The 20,565-nt window shown below is 31.5% G+C and overlaps 1 pseudogene; it reads right to left on the bottom strand.

Moving 5' to 3' along the window:
• Nucleotides 1-12,565: 12,565 nt before the first annotated feature.
• On the bottom strand, nt 12,566-12,684 carry LOC120595176 (uncharacterized; annotated as a pseudogene).
• Nucleotides 12,685-20,565: the final 7,881 nt, after the last annotated feature.

Raw genomic sequence — 20,565 nt, 5'->3', positions numbered from 1 at the left:
ATTAAAGGAGAGAGATTTATTGAGATATATCTGACATATAAAAAGCTATACATAATTAAGGTATACTACTTGATGATTTTAGAGATAAGTGTACATTCATGAAACCATTACAATGATCTATGCCATAAACACTCTTGTCACATCCAAAAGTTTCCTACCACCCTCTCTACTATTATATTATTATTTGGTGATAAGAACATGATGTAAGATCTACTTTATTACCAAATTTTTAAGTGTACAATACAGTATTAACTATAGACATTGATGTACAGATCTCTAGACTTATTCATTTTGTGTAGCTGAAACTTTCATTCTTTGACTAATATCTCTGTTTCCCCCTCCTTCTAAGACCTTGGCAACCATCCACCATTCTACTCTCTAGTTCTATGAGTTCGACTATTTTAGATTTCTTATTTAGTGGTATCATGTAGAATTTGTTCTTTTGTGTCTAGCTTATTTCATTTAGGATAATGTCCTCCAGGCCCATATTGTTTCAAATGGCAATATTTCCTTTTTTAAGACTAGGCTACATAGTATTCCATTTTATGCATATGCAATATTTTCTTTACCCATTCATCTGTTGATGGGAATTTAGGTTGCTTCCATGTCTTAGCTATTATGAATAATGCTGCAATGATCATAGGAATGCAGCTATTTCTTCGAGATCCTGATTTTAATTCTTTCTTATATATTCTAGAAGTGGGATTGCTGGATTATACAGTAATTCTATTTTTAATTTTTTGAGGAGCCTTCATACTGTTTTACATAGTGGCATGGTTTATAGTGAAATATTCAAAACATATGCCCCAAGATCAGGAAGAAGGTAAAGATGGCCACTCTTCATCTTCTACTCAATATTTTATTGAACACTTAGCTGGTATAAACAAAGTTGGGTTAGAAAGAAATTTAAAAATATATCTATTCACAGAGAATAAATTGTCTTCATAAAAATCCTATGGAATCTATAGCACAAGTATGAAAACTAATAACTAAACAGTAATTTTTCAGGATATACTTTCCATACCCGTAATTCAGTTTAATTTCCATATATAACAGAAAAAAATTAAAAATGTAATTTAAAATGCATTTCGATTTTTTAAAACCCACAAAAATAGATATGAATAATTTAAGAAAAATATGAAATAATTCTACACTAAAAACCACAGAATGCTACTGAGAGTAATTTTAAAAGACCTAAAAAATATAAAATTTTACCATATTCATTTCTCAGAAGACTCCGAATTTTTAAGATTTCATTATTCTCAAATTGATTAAATATTCAACACATTCTCTTATTAATGGCAGCATTTTTTATAGTATGTTAATTGGCAAGCAAATTCCAAGATTTATGTGGCAAAGTACAAAATTTCTGAAAATTTTTAACAACATTGGAGAATACACATTTGCTAATTTTAAGATTTATTAGAAAGTACTGTCATGACATAGTGAGCTGTTGTGATAAAGATAGACAGACTAATGCAGTAGAAATTAGAGTCCAGAAATAAATCCATACTTATATGGTCAGTTGAGTTTTGTTCTTTTACAAGGCTGTCAAAGTAATTTGACAGTAAAAGTAAAGCCTTGTTACTAAATTATGCTGGGACAACTGGTTATCACAATAAAGGGGAAAAAATAAACCTTAAATACTAACCCATATCATATGCAAAATTTAAAATGTTATAGTCCTAAGCATAAGTTTTCTAATGAAAATGACAAAAATATTTTCAAGACTTGATAATTGACACGTATTCTTGTCATGAATAGCACATACATTAAAATAAAAATTACCAGTAAATAACACTTAATAAAAATTAATTTTTTGTCAAAAATTTTTTATATAAAATAAGTAGAAAATACATAGATGGGAAAAATATTTCCAAATCATATATCATATATCTGACATAAGAATTAAAGAATTATATCTAGAATATACATGAGTGTGTGTGTGTGTGTGTGTGTGTGTGTTTTATATATATATAAAACACATATTAATATATCCCATAAATGGTAAAATGGTACAAGACAATCTAATTTTAAAAAATAGGCAGAAAAATTGAATAAAAACTTTATAATTATTTAAAAAACTTAGATTTATATCAATCGATGAAAGCCAAGTTTGCAATCATCATATTTTGATGTTTTTTTCTTTAGAAAATGTCTTCTTATTCTAATTGAAAGTAAAATAATGGCAACTGAAAATTACAATTAAAAATTACAAGAAGTAGATTTATCTTTCAAAAATATGTTCAATTTTGTTGAATTTGATTTGGTATTTCTAACAATTTCCTTGAGAATGGAGTGGAAATTATTGGGTAACTATTAAAGTAAAATTCAGTAAAGCTTTTACCCTTGTGCTATTGGTCATAAAATGCAATTATTTTTCCATAAGCTGGCAATCCAGAACATTTTATGTGATTCAACCTCACCTAAATAAAAATAAGGTAGCCTTTATCTTCCAAGATAATTGGGTTTAAACATACTTGGGCAATTTTTACTTCTTTTAAAAGTCTCTGAAAAGTAGAACAGTTCTCTGGGATGGATGTTTTTATAATGTAGAGTAAAAATTGTAAGTTTCATGTATTTTTCTACAATGATAAAATACAGAATGGAGCCTACAGATATCAATCTTTCATGATTACAACCTCATGATTCTGTAAATTAAAAGATAAGGATGTATTTAATCAATATGTTTTGTGTGGGACCAAGACGATAAAGACATACTCATATACATACATATATAGTTATTTAAAAGAACTTCAAAAATTGTAAACTATAGACATAAAAAGAAAATGTAAATTAATAATCGTGTATATCTATTTATTAAATTGATTGATTTATGTTAATAGTGTAGAATGTTGTTAAGGTTAGAGTCAGCATATTTAAATGAAATATTTGAAAATGTGTGAAAAAAGATACCACCTCTAGGAATATATGTAAGTGCTCCCACATAACAACTTTTTCCAAAGTCCTTTCTGTTAAACTCTGGGTTCTTCAAGCTTATACCAGCAAGGCCATCCAAAGAACACAAAATCACAAAGGGCATCCTATATTCATTTATTTATTTAGTAAACTTTTACTGAATATTTAATGCTATACTCTGTACTACACATTGTAGATACAGACATAAATATTTTATATTCCAGCATAGAAATAAAGAATAACTAACTAGTTCTATAGAGATTAAGTGTTTTTGAGTGTAGTAAAATCTTAACAACTAAATCGATGCTTTAAGCAAGTCTTTGAAGAAAAAATATTTTACTGTTAATATGCTAAATAATAATGTGAATAAACTATTTTTCACACTTTCAAGAACTGCAAATGTTTTGCTCACAAGATGTTGACATATCAAGGATGACAATAAAGAAACAAGGTAAAATAAAAAGAATTTGATTATACTCATGGTTCAGCAGGCAATATGAGTTTTATGTTTTTGTTCTACTTGCTCCTCAAGTCCCATGGGGCAATGATGTAGAGTGACTAAGGTGGATGGAGCTCATGAAGTGGGTTTACGACACAGTCAAGGAAACATAAGCTTGGAAATACACATTTTTTTTTATAATGGGCTGCAAACTTGCCTTAACACTGCTCCAAGGGTAACATTTTCCTTATTTATACTGGACTATAAACAAACATTCTGTTCCTGAAAGAGACTATATCTACCTTCTAAGGCTGTTTGTTATATAAACACCCTAGCAAAGACAAAGGTTGACAGTGTCTCTGTATGCAAGGTATGCAAGGTTTCTGAGAGATCCTTGAAAAGACATCATTTGAAACACAACTTAGGATAAAATTATTAAGCACTAAATTATAAAAGTGAACATTTTAAAATAATTTTGATTATAGTTTGTAGTTATCATAATTTTAATTCAAACAAAAAGTCAGTTCAGTGTCATCTTTTTTTGATGCAGAATAAGATTTGCATATTAGAAATAAAATATTTTAATAAATCTTCAACATATCAAAATTTTGGCCCTCAGAGAATAATTATTCTGGTACTACATTTTAATTCAACAAAGATAGTCATAAAATAACATTTAGTTATGTTTATAAGTATCGTTATCTACTAGATAAAGCTCACTTGAATCTTTTATAATAAAAATTCCTGAATTTACTTCATGCACCAACTTTCAAAATGACAGTGTGAGTTCATATTAGTTCTTAAAACTAAAAACAATAAAAAAAGTAGAAATGTTCATATATGATAAAAATTGCTACCCTATAGCCTCTGAACTGTATATAAATTTTAATTTGAACCAGTTTGAAAGAATGCTGTGTGAGAAGACACACAACTTTCCTACTTAACATGCAATACAGTGTTTTTATATGTAAGTGGCTGAGATAAAAAATCTCTTTCTTGGAGAGGCAAGAGTAAAGCAATGTTGGAGCACACAAGGGTGGAAAAACCTATGCCTTCTCTGGAAATTAATGGTGGCATGAGAAAGAGGACAAATATTAAACTTTTCAAAACTATTTTCCCTCCTTTAATCTTGGATGTCTACTACAATGAGCAAAATGCCAAGAGAAGTCTACTTTTCATTTACAAATGACAAATACTTATGAGAAGAAAAATAATATATGCTGATCTTTGAAATTAAAATTAGGTAATTCAAATTTCAAAAGAGTTTTACCTCAGAATAGGGAAATAAAACAAACCCTCAAGGATGCCCACTTCCACAAGGCTGCTTTGCTCCTAATTCAATTGAGCTGCCTTCTAATAAAGAGTTTTAAAAACTAAAAGAAAACAAAACAAAAACAAAAAAGAAAATATCTTAGTCTTCAGTATTTATTATATATCATCTGAATTTTCTCCCTAATAATTTGTGATGTTTTAATAGAAAAATAAAAAATCTAATCCATGTATGTCTTCCTAGTTAAAGTTATTTACTCTCAATTCTTCCCTACTAAAGAGTAAAGAATTTCTAGATTATTCTACCAACATATTTTTTGCGTGTATGTAGAAATAGCAAATGGGGAGAAGCCACCAAATGCAAGATGACTGAGTAATAATTTTGTTAAAGAAAGATTACATCCAATATGTATTACAGATAATTTTGGTTATATAAAAGGAGATACTATTTTATAGTTTTGCTAAATCCTCAAGTAAATTAAAGAAAATATAATTTTTTATGAAGAGGAAGAAAACTACAAAAATTAAAGTGAGGCTTTAACTTTACAAGAAACAATGGCTTTGCAGAACTTGAAAACAAATTAAAAAATGAAAGACAAAAACAGCAAAATGGACACCAAATTAGATAAAGGAAAGCACATATGAAATGGAAAGAAAACATATAAAAATGATGTGAGGAACAGGTAGATTACGAGAGCAGGAAAAGATGATGCAACATATGGATAATCAATATCTTCAAAAGAACAAATGGAAGACAAAAAACATTCAAGGAAATTATAAAAGTAAACTTTTATAAATAAACAAAGGCATTAAACATCTACAATTGCAAGCACTAGTAAAAATAATAGATATTGATCTATATCAACTTGTACAGAATACATCGGTTGTTAACATTGAAGACAAGATCTTATAAATCACCGAGAGAAAAATTAGACCTATTATAAAGAAAACTATATATATATAATACACACATATATATATGAAATATGACATATAGTTTCATCTTTTATTCAGAAGACACTGAAGAAATATCTATTTCTAAGGGTAAAGAAATTTGACTGAATTTTACTTATATTTATATAAAGAAATAGGAAGGCATAGTCAATATGCAAAAAATTAGAATTTTAATGCTTATACCATTCCATAAAATAATTGAATATATTATTCAATTAATCAAAAGATAAATATTGAGAGTACATTTATAAATCAGAAATTCTCAGTGTCCAAGTTCTTACAATGAGTATTGATACATTTAACTATATAACCCCCAAGTTGTGATAATTATTATTACGGGAATATAAACAATAAATTATAAAACAAAAGCCACCATTAAGATGTATTTTAAATATGTATATGTGGATATCAATGCCTAATGAAAAATAAAATGAAACGAAAGAAAACTAATTAGTTGGCAATAAGGAAGTAGAGGTGAGAGAAATTAAGAAGGCATTAATCTTTTTATTTTTCCCAGAGCAGAATACAGAGAAGTAAACACTGGTAAATATTCTTTTGAAAAGCAATTTTTCAATGTGGTTCGGCATGCCCCAAAATTTACTTAATTGACTAAACAAATCTACGTCTAGAAAGAAATCCTATGGCATAATTGGATGACTTCACAGAGATATAAACTAAGTTGTTTACTGAAAAATTTTTTGTAATAGCAAAATTGTGGATTAATCTGCATGAGCTACTATGCAGGCATTTGGGTAATCGAGTTAGATGTATATATACTAGTGTGGAAATAATGTACCAAACATATTGGGAAAAAGGTGAAAATGTATGATTAAAATCTCATATCTAAACCTTGTTTCATTTTAATAGAATTCTAATATATACATATATATAAATATACATGTAAGATATATGTGTGTATATAAATATACATACAAAATACATAAGTGTAGAAAATATATAAATATATATGAAATAAATAAATATATAAAATGTATATATAAATATATATAAAATATATATAAATACTTGCTACATTTTTCCTTCTTATATATCAACAGAATTGTAGCTGGTTACGTGACTGGTCATCTATATTTCTCCCTTCACTGAAGGTATGTATGTTTGGTCAGGTAATGATGTAATCCAATGGTATATTTTACTTTTAAGACTAGCAGGTTAAATATTTGCTGTGACACCTAGATTTGGGGGGCAATATCCTATGAAAATAATAATAATAATAATAAAAACCTAGAGGGAATAGGAGAGCAATGATTAAATGATCTCATGAAGCAGAAGGGTTCCTCAAATCTGAACAAGTCTTATAACCGATTGGTAATTATAAGAAAGAGAAATAAGAAAGAGCTACATTATCCAGACCAGGGTCCGTAACCCCTGGGCCACCCATCAGTACCAGTCCGTGGCCTATAAGGAACCGGGCCACAAAGCAGGAGGTAAGCGGCAGGCAAGGGTAGCTTAATCTGTATTTACAGCTGCTCCCAGCACTAGCATCACTGCCTCAGTTTCACCTCAGATCATCAGGCATTAGATTTTCATAGGAGCACCGTTCCTGGTGCCATAAAGTTTGCGGACTGCAGATCTAGTCCAAATTATTTTGAGATCTCTTTGTTAAAGCAGCTTAAATTTTCTCTAACAAAAACAATATAAAGCGAAGTTGAATTATGTATTAAAATAAAGTAGGGAGGCTACTACGGATGCAGAATATAAACCACAGTCAAGTTTTTCATGGACTTTAATGTATGAAATTATAGAAAATAGAAATATACAAAGCAAAATACCTGGAAAAACAAGGAGTCCAGAGAAACACAACCAAGGAAGTACTATTTATCTAACCTTTAGTTCTCAACAGATCAAGTAAGCAAAGGTAAGTAGAAAATCTAAGCAGAACGAGTGCAGGCTTGGAAAAATGGCTACTCTCACAGCTTGTGGAGACTACAATTCTAGAAATTAGGTTTAAAATAATAGACATGTATACAAAAGTTTACCTGCATTGACAGTTTTGTATATAACAGTAAAACACATAGCAAATCTATATCCAAACAACTTACTTCAATATTTGTCTTATTAAAATATATAAAGAAAAATGTAGACAATTAGATTAGATCTCCCAATTTTGCTCACGTGTTTTATTAAATAAATCAGATCAAAGCAACTTAATCCTCTTACTCCCAATTCCAAATTTCTGGGGAAGGGTGTCTGATCTGCCCCACTTTATTAAAACTATATCCTTTTGCTGGAGGACAATCTTCCATGGGTCTCTTATGGTTCTGTATGTCATGCGCACAGAGACGTTGATGACTTTTGTTCTGTACTCTTTTTACAAGAATGTTTGTTTCCTTTCAAGGTAAAAGGCAGAATTGTTTGCTGTTGACTGGGGCAGGGATCATGGGAATGTCTAATGTTTCCCTCCAGGGCAGAAGTTGGACAGATTTGTTAACAGCTCTCTTATATAAGATTGGGATTTCCTAAACTTGGATTTTCCCAGCTGTGGTGCACATCTACTGCATGTGCAGCATCCATCTGGCCTGTTCTTTATTGTCCTATAGGACTGAGAGAGTAGGAGAACCAGAACAAACATAGAGCTCATGATGCCTGTTGTGCTATGTTGTAGGCTCAACAAGCAATGAGAGTACCCATTTTTCTAAGCCTGCACTCACTCTGCTCAGATCTTCTACATACCTTTGCTTACTTGATCTATTGAGAACTAAAGGTTTGATAAATGGTACCTTGATTGTGTTTCTCTGGACACCTTGTTTTTTCAGGTCCTTTGTCTCTGACTCAGGTATCTCTTGTATTCTGCCAGCATTTATGAAATTACAGCCATCTAACTTGTAAGCTTGCAAGTAGGGTAAATTTCAGACTCCTCACAGTTCTTGATATCTATGTATTCTGAATATTGTGTTAGTTAATTCATGCATAGGGCAAAGATCACACACATACACATACACAATACACAGCAGTAAGCAATTCACCAAATGATCTTTCAATGTATAATTGGAAAAATATATACACATGAATACCATACTAAAAATATATATATATATGGAAAAGTGATGACTAAACGTGAACCATAGTTATCTTTGAGTGCTGTAATTTTTCTTTATTAAGCTTCTTATTATTCTATCTTTTTTAATAAGAATATATCATTTAATAACTATTTTCCCATTTCAAAATATAAAATCCATATGATCCTAAATGTGTTATAAAAGTAATACTGTCACAGTGCTTTCAAAATTCAAATTTGCAAAGAGTTTTCCTTAATACAAACATATTTTAAAAATAACCTTCAGCTTCTTAAATATCAGTTGCTATCTCAATCTTAAAAATAACATTTGATGAAATATACTTTTCTATCTAGTTGGGTTACATTACTACCTTCTTCATGTAAATATTTCTCCTTGTTTTTTTCATTTCATATATCTATAAATTTACCAATATTTTAAACATTTATATAAACAATTTATATCCAGTAAGCTACCTAATTATTTTAAGCAATCTTTGTTCAAATATATATATACCTCTGTTAGGAAAATCAAAAGACCATTCACCATAATTTCATCCTTAGGTGTTCCTGAAGCAATGAAAATACTAATGCCAGTATTGGATATAAACCGTATAGATCATCGAAATCCAAAATGAGAAGCTAGATATATGAAAAAGCCAGATGCCAGATGTGAAAACTTGTCCTAGAGGGATGTTATGCAGTAACACTTTGCTCTTATTAAAATGTGAGCTATTCATTAATATGATAGACCATTTTTTAACTCTGCTGCATGAAAATTAATAAATCATGAATTATTGAAAACTGGTGCTGGTAGCACATTCTTTAGGCTTATTTCCAAATGTTTATAACCTAGTGTGTATGTGTGTGCCCTTCAGCTAACAACCTAGGATCTACTTTGTAGTTTATAAGACTTTTTCATACTTGATTCATTCATAATTAGGATGTTAAATTAGTGTTCTAAAATATGAAGAACAAATATAAAAATGTGAATATTTTGTAGGAGCTATACTTCCAAAGTAAAATTATTTTGAAGGGGGGACAAGAAAAGGGGACATGATTATTCATTTTATTAATGATTACATTCTCATTGTAAAAATGAGAAACCTTAGATATAAAAAGCTTAAGTAATTTGCTCAATGTTGGACAGCTAAGAATTATCTAGGTCAAAAATCAAATCTACCATCTTATACCACACACAAAAACAAACTCAAAAAAGATAAAAGACATAAATGTAAACCGTGAAACCATAAAGCTCTCAGAAAAAACACAGGGGTAGTAAGTCCCCTGACATTGGTCTTGGCAATGAGTTTTTGGATTTGACATAAAAAGCAGAGCCAATATAAGCAAAATTAAACAAGTGGAACAATATCAAACTAAAAAGTGTCTGCTCAGCAAAGGAAATCAGCAACAAAACAAAAAGACAACCTGCGGTATGGGAAAAAATATTTGCAAAACACTATCTAATAAGGGGTTAATGTCCAAAATATACAAATAACACATGTAACTCAATAGCTAAAAAGTAAACTGATTAAAAAATGGACAGAGGACCTAAACAGATATATTCCCAAAGGCAGCAATAGATAATTGTCTATTATAAATGGTCAATAGATACAGGAAGAAGTGCTCACCATCACTAAATCATTAGGGAAATGCAAATCAAAACCAAAATGAAATATCATCTCCCACCTATTATTATGTCTATTATCAAAAGATAAATGCTGGCTAGGCTGTGGAAAATAAGGAACTCTTGTATACCATTGGTGAAAAATGAAATTGATACAGACACTATGGAAAGCAGTATAAAAGTTCCTAAACAAATAAACAAAACTACCATATAATCAAGCAATCCTATTTCTGGTTATAAATTCAAAGTAATCCTGTTATCACTTCAGCATTATTCACAATAGCCAAGGTATGGAAACAACCTAAGTGTCTGTCCATAGATGAAGATGTGATTGATACACACACACACACACACACACGTACACACATACATATATAGGAATATTATTCAGCCTTGAAAAAAAGAAAATCCTGTCATTTGAGATAATATGGCTCGACCTGGAGGGCATTATACTAAGCGATATAAGGCCGACAGAGAAAGATAAATCCTGCATGGTATCAGTTATATGTGGCTTCTAAAAATAAAAGTTGAACTCATAGAAACAGAGTGGAAACAAAGTGGTTGGTGGTGTGGGATAGGGAAAGATGGATAAAAGAGAACAAAGTGCAGTTGCAAGATGAATAAGTTCTGAGGATCTAATGTATAACATGGTGACTATCGGTAATACTGTATTATATAACTGAAATTTGTTAAGATAGTGGAACTTAAATGTCCCCTTACACACACATAAAAAGATTTATATGAGAGATGATAATGTGTTAACTAACTTGATAGTAGGAATCCTTTCACAATACACACATATATCAAATTATGTTGTGCACCTTAAATATCAATTTGTCAATTATACCGCAGTAAAGCTGAGAAAAACCCAAATATGTCTCCTCTTTATGTAGATATTTTCCACACGTATTTCAGAGCAGGTATTCTCATGTTCACAGTAACCTTGTGTCCATTATTAAAATGTATTTTAATATGCAAATACTTTCAATTTATACATGTGTGTTTTGCTTACACATGAAAAGGAACACTTAATACAGAAGATGCATACCATTATTATATGTACAATGCCTAACGTTGGGCTAAAATTTAGATTAATATAAAATAACAAGTTTACTGAATATATAATGTTTAGAAAATAGCATTTCTTATATATTTCTACTCTACGTAAATATATATATATATATATGTATATAAATACACATATATGTATGTGTATTTCAAGCAACGTGATTGCTTGAAGGCCTCAATGCTTGTTTCATGATGTAGAGCTATCATAAAAATTTAATGGATAATTTCAGGGCAGGTATTGCTAATAACTCATCATAACCAGAAAAGCACAAACTTAATAGTATAACCATAGTTGATGGCTTAATCTTTACTGCTTCTTGTGCTCTGTAACTCAAGCTCGAATTTGTTCAGAAAAGACACTAAAACAAAGTTTTCTAAAAATTCCTGGTAATGAGTCAATAATTTTTGTAACACTGAATTATTTTTTAAAAGAATTGTCTAGGTTACATGCTAAGATTATTTATAAAAGGTCATAGCTACAAAATTAATATGTATTTTGAGCAGTAAAACCCAAAAAGAAATTAGCTATGCATAATCAAAATTGAATCTGGAATTCTACAATTATTCTACAATTAATGGGAGAAAAATGAGGTTACTAGATGAAAACTGGGTTCAGTCCATTTCTTATTTTTCTAAAGAGAATCATATCACAACTTGCACTTAGAACTTTGTGATTGTCATATACTATTATATGGGCTTCTCAAGGATTATCACATTTAATTCTCAGTACAAGCTTATTATTGTATATTATTGTTATTTCTACTCTTTAAGTGGAAAACTAAGTGGCAAAATAATTAAATAATTTGCCAAAGTCAAGTTGATATTGAATACACAGAAGAATTCAAACCAAGGCAGTGTTGCTCTGTGGCCTAAACTTTTAAACAACTGGCTACAATGATATCTGGTCCCAAATAGGTATCATCCCTTTGTGGTCAACTAAATCGAATGGGTGCATGCTCACCCCCACATACCTCAATGCCTTTTATATATTTTTTTATCTTTGTTTTTTATGTGCAAAAAGTTTCTTGAGAAATTATATACGCTTCATGCTTAACTGGGTCTATTCCGCCATTACCACCATCTGGATGATATTATTACATGAAATAGGCTAAGTTTTAGCTAAAGCTTCAATTAAATTAAATTAAATTAGATAAAATCAGAGGAAAATTTTTAAGTATTCACAATATCCCATTTTCTGCCCATCCTCTTTAATAAAAATTATATAGATTTGATTTAGTACACATTTTTTATTTTTATTTATTTATTTATTTTACACCTACAGCACCTGGTCTTCTTAGGTAGTCTCCCATCCAAGTATTAACCAGGTCTGACCCTGCTTGGCTTCCGAGATCAGAAGGGATCAGGCTTGTTCAGGGTGGCATGGCCAAAGGCTAATTTAGTATTTTATGTTATGTTACAGTGGGTAATGAGTACAGGAGCTTAATTCAATGAAGCTGTAGAAGACAAGATTGATTTAAATAAGTAAAGACTTAGAGAAAAAGAGCTGTGAAGCTTGTGAGTCAGGCAAGTAGATGTTTTTGAGAAGTCTGAGCAAAAAGATAGAAATTAATTTGAACAACTTTCATGCAATGTCAGATTTTGGAGAAAAAACAAATTACTAAAACTGGGATTCAGAGTATGATTCTCTGTATTCTGCCACTTTCAGAAAGTCAATAGTAAAGATTTATAAGATTCTTCACACTGCTCCTGAATTGTGTTTATATTACTTTAGCAAATACGATGTGTTGTGATTGTTATAAGGAAGCTCAGCTTTACTCAGGCACAAGAAATAACGATGATTTAAAGAATCAGGTAACATTCTAAATATCAATGAGATGTAAGAGAGTTCTGAATTTAAAACTAATAGGCTATCACCTAGCATCAGTCTTATTACAAATACAGAAAGACTGATTTTACATGAAAGGATACTGCACATCATGAAAAAGAATTGCACTTGCTCACATAGTTTTCTCCAGGATACAGTTCGAGAGATCACCGTTTACCTCATGTTGCCCATTTTTCTGTGATACATTTATGCAAGTGCATGCAAAGTTCTTAGGGATATCTTGAGTTACGGTCAGGGCAACTTATTTCACAGTTCAAAAGTAGCAGCCTGGTTTTCAGTTTGTGAAAAAATTATAGTCGATGCCACCTCTTGTAAACCTGAAAGTTCCACAGGGATTTTGTGCAGCTGATGTCCCAGGACTTAGAAAAAGTATCACCTTAAAAATATTGTACTGTAAGACAGAGATATGAGAATTTCTATAGAAAATACCATTTTCTGACAAAGTCATCTCATGTCATCAAGACATGAATCAGGTGTTAATTCTATAGTTAGACACTCTATTACTAATAATTAAAAAGGTATTTGTTATTTCAATACTTGATCACAACAGTATTTGATTTACATGAAAATAGGTAAAGGCTTTAACATAGCTTTTCCACATGGAAAACAATCTGCATTTAATAGTTGAACTCAGAAAAATAGAAAACATTTCTATTTTCGGAAAATAACAAAACAATATTACTTCATATTAATACAGATGACACGTTTTAAGAAGCATTTTATTTGAGACTCCCAATTTTATACACTATGGCACATGCATGTGTACACACAATCATTTGCATAGGGTTGGATGTTTTCATTGAGTTTTCTTAATGAGAAAAAGAAAATAAAAGAATTACAACTTATGGGTTTAGATATTGTGGACATGCCAAGATGTAAATCTATTAAATTTGGTCTAATGACTATGACCATGACTATTAATCAGGAAACACTGTGTTAGGCATAGTCTTAGGTGTTACTAAAAATATAAAGAATATATTGCATCAACTCACTTATCTGTTGAGTTTAATTCTTCAGAATCAAGATAAACACTAAATATTAATCCAAAGGTATAAAATTTAATGCAAGAGATATTCAAGTACATCCATGTGGTACATTATATAAAACACCATAAGAATAAAGTGAATTGGGAGAAGAGACTGGACTACATATTTCTTTTTGTGTCTATGAGTAGATGGGTTGGGTAGGGAGGGGATTATGAAAGTCTTATGGAGTTGCTTAATAAACGTGTTTTATTCATTTTTATACTCATATTTAGTGTCGGGAGCACAGTGCTTAGGTCATAGAAGGTACTTAATAATCACTATGGTAAATAAATAGATAAGTAGAACAAGTTTTAAGAATAAGTCCAAACCAGCTAGCTAGGTGAAAAATGTAAACATTCTGAATACGCTATTCCATCGACTGAAAAATGTCATGTGTGAATGTGTGTGAAACAAGGTATGCATGAAAATGAGTGCAAGAGACATTAATTTGACTCAACTAGAATTTACATGGAACAGTAGCATATAAAGCACACAGCATAGGTGGAGCATACATCATAGAGAGCCTTGATTAAGGAAAGAAGGGGATTGGTAGAAATAGATGAATCTATTCCAGGAAGATAGCTCCAGTAGCAATGAGAGAATGATTTGATGCTAGTGCTGATGAATGGGGAGGAGGCTGTCAGGGGTCAGGGATTTTGAGATTTCATGTTGAGCAACAAATTAGAATCCCACACAAACAAGGAGTGAGAAAGGCCAGAAATTGAACAGTGTATATATATACACACACACACACACACACACACACACACACACACACATATATATAGATATATATGTATGTATGTATGTATATATATAAAAACAGAAATTAGAGAAATGTAGAGTTTCAGGAATTAATATTCTGGAAACAGTGAATAACCTCAGTGACATTTCTGAATCATGTGTATATTTATCAGAAAATAGCATGAACTATGCAAGTTTTTACAGCAACAAGTTGCAAATTCTGACAGAGCAATTCCTTCATTATTAGTGGTACTAATGTCAGTAATTTTCTGAACAAACAATTTATTTCTCTCTCTTACAACTTGTTTCAAAGAATGGAAAGGCTGAGCTGTATCAGTACCAACGCCCTAGAAAAGAAATGGAAAGGTTCTAAGGTGAAACAGAAGGCAACCACAAAACAACACAGCCATATTCTCTAAGGCAATGGAGTGTAGCACAGTTTGTTTCAAAGGATCAAATTCATAAAGCCAGACATCAAAACGACTGTTAGAACAAGGCATTCTGAAAGCTTCCCCAATACCACTGACACACTCAAAATATTCATAAACCAAACCAAACAAGGTTCAAGTACCCACATGACCCTATCCATCTTTTGAAGTGTAAAACAGCCAAGGGAAATGCATTTTTAAAATGAGTATACCTAATATGACTTTGTAAAGTAACTTTATGTCCTAAAATGCCAGTATTATGGGCAATAAATATAAAATCAAAGCAGTAAATATTCCTTCAAATGTACTGAAACATTGAGCAGCATTCCCTTTTGGATTTCAGACCATACTTGATTTGAACTTCCTTCTCTCAGTCCAACTTAAAAAAATAAGCTCATCTGGATTGGAACCTGGTCACATGTAATTTCTTCATGGAATGTGACTGTTTTCAAAATTCTTTTTATGAAACTGTCAGCATGAAAACTCTCTATCATGTCCCAAGCTTCATTTTTAGATAGAGTTATTTTTTAACAGTTTTGAGTAAAAGAATTACTATTCTCTCCACTTGTTCAAAAATGTTTTATAAATATTTCCTTCAAATGTTTATAAAAGTCTAAGTATTAATTAATTATTCAGCTAACAGACTCCTGAAGGCATCCAGTCTATCAGCTTACAGCAGGCAACTTGGGGGAGTATAGGAGACTTAGAAAAATGAACCTACAATGATTTTGCACATGTTTATTGAAAGCAAGACGTGTTCATGTTTATAGGTGAGATGAACAAGCTTATAAAACTAAAGACCTGTGGGATTTCTCTCTGACTCTATAAGACCTAGTTACTAGCCACTTTATATGTGTGTTAAATAATATTTTCTGTGAAACTTCTTCATATGCTGAGAATGACTTTCCTGTATTTCTTATTACAGAGTTCCTGGAAGGGGACTATTTCACTTTGGCAAAGCTCCATGAAACTAATAACCTTGGGAAAATGTCCATAAAAATGCATTACTTCAGACATTACGTTCCAATATATGAGGTTCTCCACTTTGTTTGTTTTTCAAGGGCTCACAAAGCCATGTTTCCAGAGGCCTAATTGTGTTCATTTATTGCAGATTTCATAACAGCAAGCTAAATTTGTTGGTATTTTGGAAGAAGAATTTGAAAACATAGGTACTGAAGATGCTTATCTCTTTAAGAGAGACAAGCTGGAATTATTTTAGCAATAGAGTTTTGAGGTGATGTAGTCTGCATTCAAATAGCGATAAAAAAATGGAAAGACTTGAAAAGATTCTAGAAATGTTTTAATAATCAATAAAAACTGGTAAATTACTGCATGTGTTGGATGAGGGAGGGTAGAAAGATAATCTTGAGATTTGGAGCTTAAGTAACTGGTTGGTCATAATAATAATGCGGATAAAAAGAGAAAAGGAGGTTTGGGGGTATAACAGCTTTATTTTTATATTTACTGGACTTAGGTTACAAACTCAGAAAAGGAATAACTAGAATACTTTAATTTTAATTAGTTATGTGCCGATAGTGTAGAGACAATATGATATAATGGCCTTCACTATCAACAGACGTGCTTATAATATTAACCAATGTTACCTCAATAAGTTTAAGTAAAACACATTTTAAAATAAAAAATCCTCATCTTGCAGTTGACTAACGTGATGTGAGGAAAGTGGGGAAATTATCTGATTTAAGATTCGTTTTCATGATCTTAACAGGTTAACAAGACACCTCCCCCCAGTTTTGGAAGGAAAAACATTAGATGGGTATAAAGTTCCTAGAACTTATTAAGCACTTGAAAATATTCATCTACTCTCACATCCCACCCACCTCCCTTTTTTTATAGCTGTGTTAAGGTGACTAAAGCAAACTGTAACTAAGGAATATAGTTATTTTTGTTTACTTCGAAAAGGGTATATCAAATAGAAGTACATCCCCTTTAAAACTATGCTATGAGACATTTCTCAAAATTGCATCAAGTGATTTCTCTGGGAGTTTACATTTAGGTTTAAAGTTGAGGGAGGTCAGAAATTGCTGCAGAATGTTGATTTATTGGGCAATACTATGAGAGTCGCTACCTCGAAAGATCTTGATAAAGAGTTATAATATAGATTAAACTTCATTTCCACGTGGAGATTTCTCAAAATTATCCTTTTAAAAATCTTTCATATTGTCTGCTGTATGCAGATGTATACACACACACACATATATGTGTTCAGACACTTATAAAAAGGCACTGCTCTGAACTCTTCTGCCTTTTACTAGTCAGTTCTACTATAACACTTGTTTTGTAAACACAAATTTATTCCAATGTAATTGACATATTACAGAATAATTTGAGCATAATGTGAATTTTGTGTTTGTTCATGCACAGATTGACTCCTGAAAAACACTAGGTGACTGCAGAAAACTTCACTTAGCTGAATGGAACCATATAGGAATCCACAAAATGCAAACACACACACACACACCTGATACCTCTACTAACCCCATCAGGACTCCATGTGTGTTAAGAGCCACACTCATACACCTGCAGTTACAACTTTTCATCTGATTTTAGATAACCTTTCTTCTACCATTTCACAATAACTCACAATTTGAGCCCTGCCCATATCTACTTCCAAAAGCAAACATAAGGTTATTTTCCAGGTAAAGTACACATTTAACATAATCTGTAAATATTTATTATCCACTGTACTACTACTCTTACCAGTTTCTTATCTTAATGTGTCTCTGACAATGTTGTTGAACACTGTGCCCTTTATCACATGTTTCACATAAGGCTGAGATTTTTGTTGGACAGTTTTGTATAGTACAGTATTTTTTAGTAATGTGTATGCCACATAGCAGAACTGAATCTGTGAACTTGACCAGGTAGCATAAATTTCTACAATAATCTGTTTCCTCTTCTGTAAAAATTGAAAAGTCGTGGTATCAATCTTATAAAGTTGTTGAAGAATAAAGAAAATAATGTGCATTGAACAATCAGCACACACCATAGGATATCATGATGCATAATACATGTTATATATTGTGGTAGCCAGAATAATAGACCCCAAAAGGTGTCCTCACACTAATTCCTGGAATCTGAGAATATCTTATGTTTTATGGAGAAGTGGACTTTAAATCTTTCATATTGTCTGCTGTATGCAGATGTAATTGAAATATTGGACCTTAAAATAGAAACAGTATCCTGGATTATCCAGGTAGGGCCAATGTAACCACAAGAGCCCTTAAAAGCAGAAAACTTTCTCAGGCTGAGTCAGAGAGATGCAAAAAACAGAAAATTCAGAGAGATTCAAGATCAAGACTTGAGACATGATTGGTGACTTGACCATGGAGGGAAGAATGTAAAGTGGGAATGCAGGAGGCGTTACGGAGGGGCTCATGAAGCCAGCAGGAAAAGGAAAGCTCAGCTGTACAATGCAAGGACTTGGATTCTGCCAATAACCTGAATGAGGTTAAAAGATTCTTCCTAGTCAACTGACTTGTTACGGAATAAAAAAAAAAAAAGATCATATTAAACCAAACCATATTTACCAAACAGCATCATGCCTTTTAAAGTTTGTCTATGTATAAGGTATATGAACCAAATTTATTATAAAAATTTCAAGCACGTTAACATAACACTTCATCAAGAAAAGCAATGTTTCTGGAAATGAAATATTTTCACTATATAAGAGATTCCTTTAAACCTGCATTCAAATCTGAATATAGTCATATTTTAAATTTTTGAATTTTAACAATTCAATCATCAATTACTACCTTGAAGAGCAGCAGGAAAGGAACAGAGGAAAAGATCCAGAGAAATGAGCCTTGGGAAAAAGAAAAAGGCACACAGGCAAACTTCTTTTGCCTCTCAAATTAGTTTTTAGCCAGCATTTCTTTATGCTTCACTGAAGTTTGTTAACCATGTGTTGTAAGTCAATCCTAAGTCTTACAGTTGGAAGGACCTTAAAAAGTTTTAAGCCTATATCATAGTGTCCTATTGCCCTCACACAATTAGTGTCTTAAAACAACAGAAATTTACCTTATAGTTGTGGAGGTCTGATGTCCAGCATGGGTCTCATTGAGGTAAAGTCAATGTGTGTGCAGAACACAGGGTTCTTTCTAGAGGCTCCAAGTGAGACTCTGTTTCTTTACCTTTTTCAGATTCTAGAGGCCACCAGCATTACCTGACTCGTAGTCCCTAACTCTGTCTCCAAAGCCAGGAGTGTAGCATTTTCATCTCTCTCTCTGGCTTCTGCTTCTATCATCAAACACTGCTTCCTCACTCTAACTTTCATGAATCCCTTTTATAAGAATGCTTGTAATTATATTGGGTCCACCTGGGTAATCAAGGAAACCTCTCCCCATCTCAAGACCCTTAATTTAATTACATTAGCAACATCCCTTTTGCCCTGTAAAGTAATATATTTATAGGCTCTGGGATTTGGATGTGGATTTCTCTGGAAAGCCATTATTCTGCTTACCATAGCCTGGAACAATTATATTTTTAATAAAACACATGGATTTCTAAAATAATTGTAACAGCATTAGTATCTTGCAATTTATTAAACAGTTATCTCAGTTTTTTCTCTTAAATCATGTTTCTTTGTAGCCTCCCATTTCCTGGGGTCTTTTATGATTCATGAGTAGATAGGACTTTTTTAGTAAGACAAATAGGGTGACAAAGAATAGGTTCTCGAAGACCATATTAGTGAGGGGGGAAAATCCACAAAAATATATTTCTGGACTCCTCAATATAATGCTATTTGTATCATAAACACTCACACACAAATGCACATTTCTCTTTATTGCTATTTATCTTTCCATCTATTTATTTACAAAAGTAATTTTGAAATAATTTTTGGTGTCTTCCTTAGAGTCCTTAGAGTATATTTAAGTGCCTAAACGTACAAAGATTTGCTAATTTTTTTATGACAGTCTAAGTAATACAGGGTGAGTTTATTTCATATTGTTAAGCACATTTTAGAAATCTAAAAGCAGTCAGGATTCTGTAAACTGAAAAAAAAAGTAATAAATTATTCTTATATTCTCTAAGCCAAATATTCCAATTTATACTTTCATTCTATAACTACTTATAAAGTGTCTAAAAAGTGCCAGGGCTATTCTTGGCATTGTTGAATCAGTAGTACCAAAGACAATAACGATGGAAACAAGAAAAAACAGATGCAAACAGTTGTCCTGATGGAGTTTACATTCCAGTAGGTATTTGGGAA

The sequence above is a fragment of the Pteropus medius genome, unplaced genomic scaffold (genome assembly GCF_902729225.1).
Source record: "Pteropus medius unplaced genomic scaffold, Ma_sr-lr_union100, whole genome shotgun sequence".
In the NCBI taxonomy this organism is placed as follows: domain Eukaryota; kingdom Metazoa; phylum Chordata; class Mammalia; order Chiroptera; family Pteropodidae; genus Pteropus; species Pteropus medius.
The sequence above is the reverse complement of the archived record's forward strand: the minus strand, read 5'-3'. Positions and strand labels throughout refer to the sequence as shown.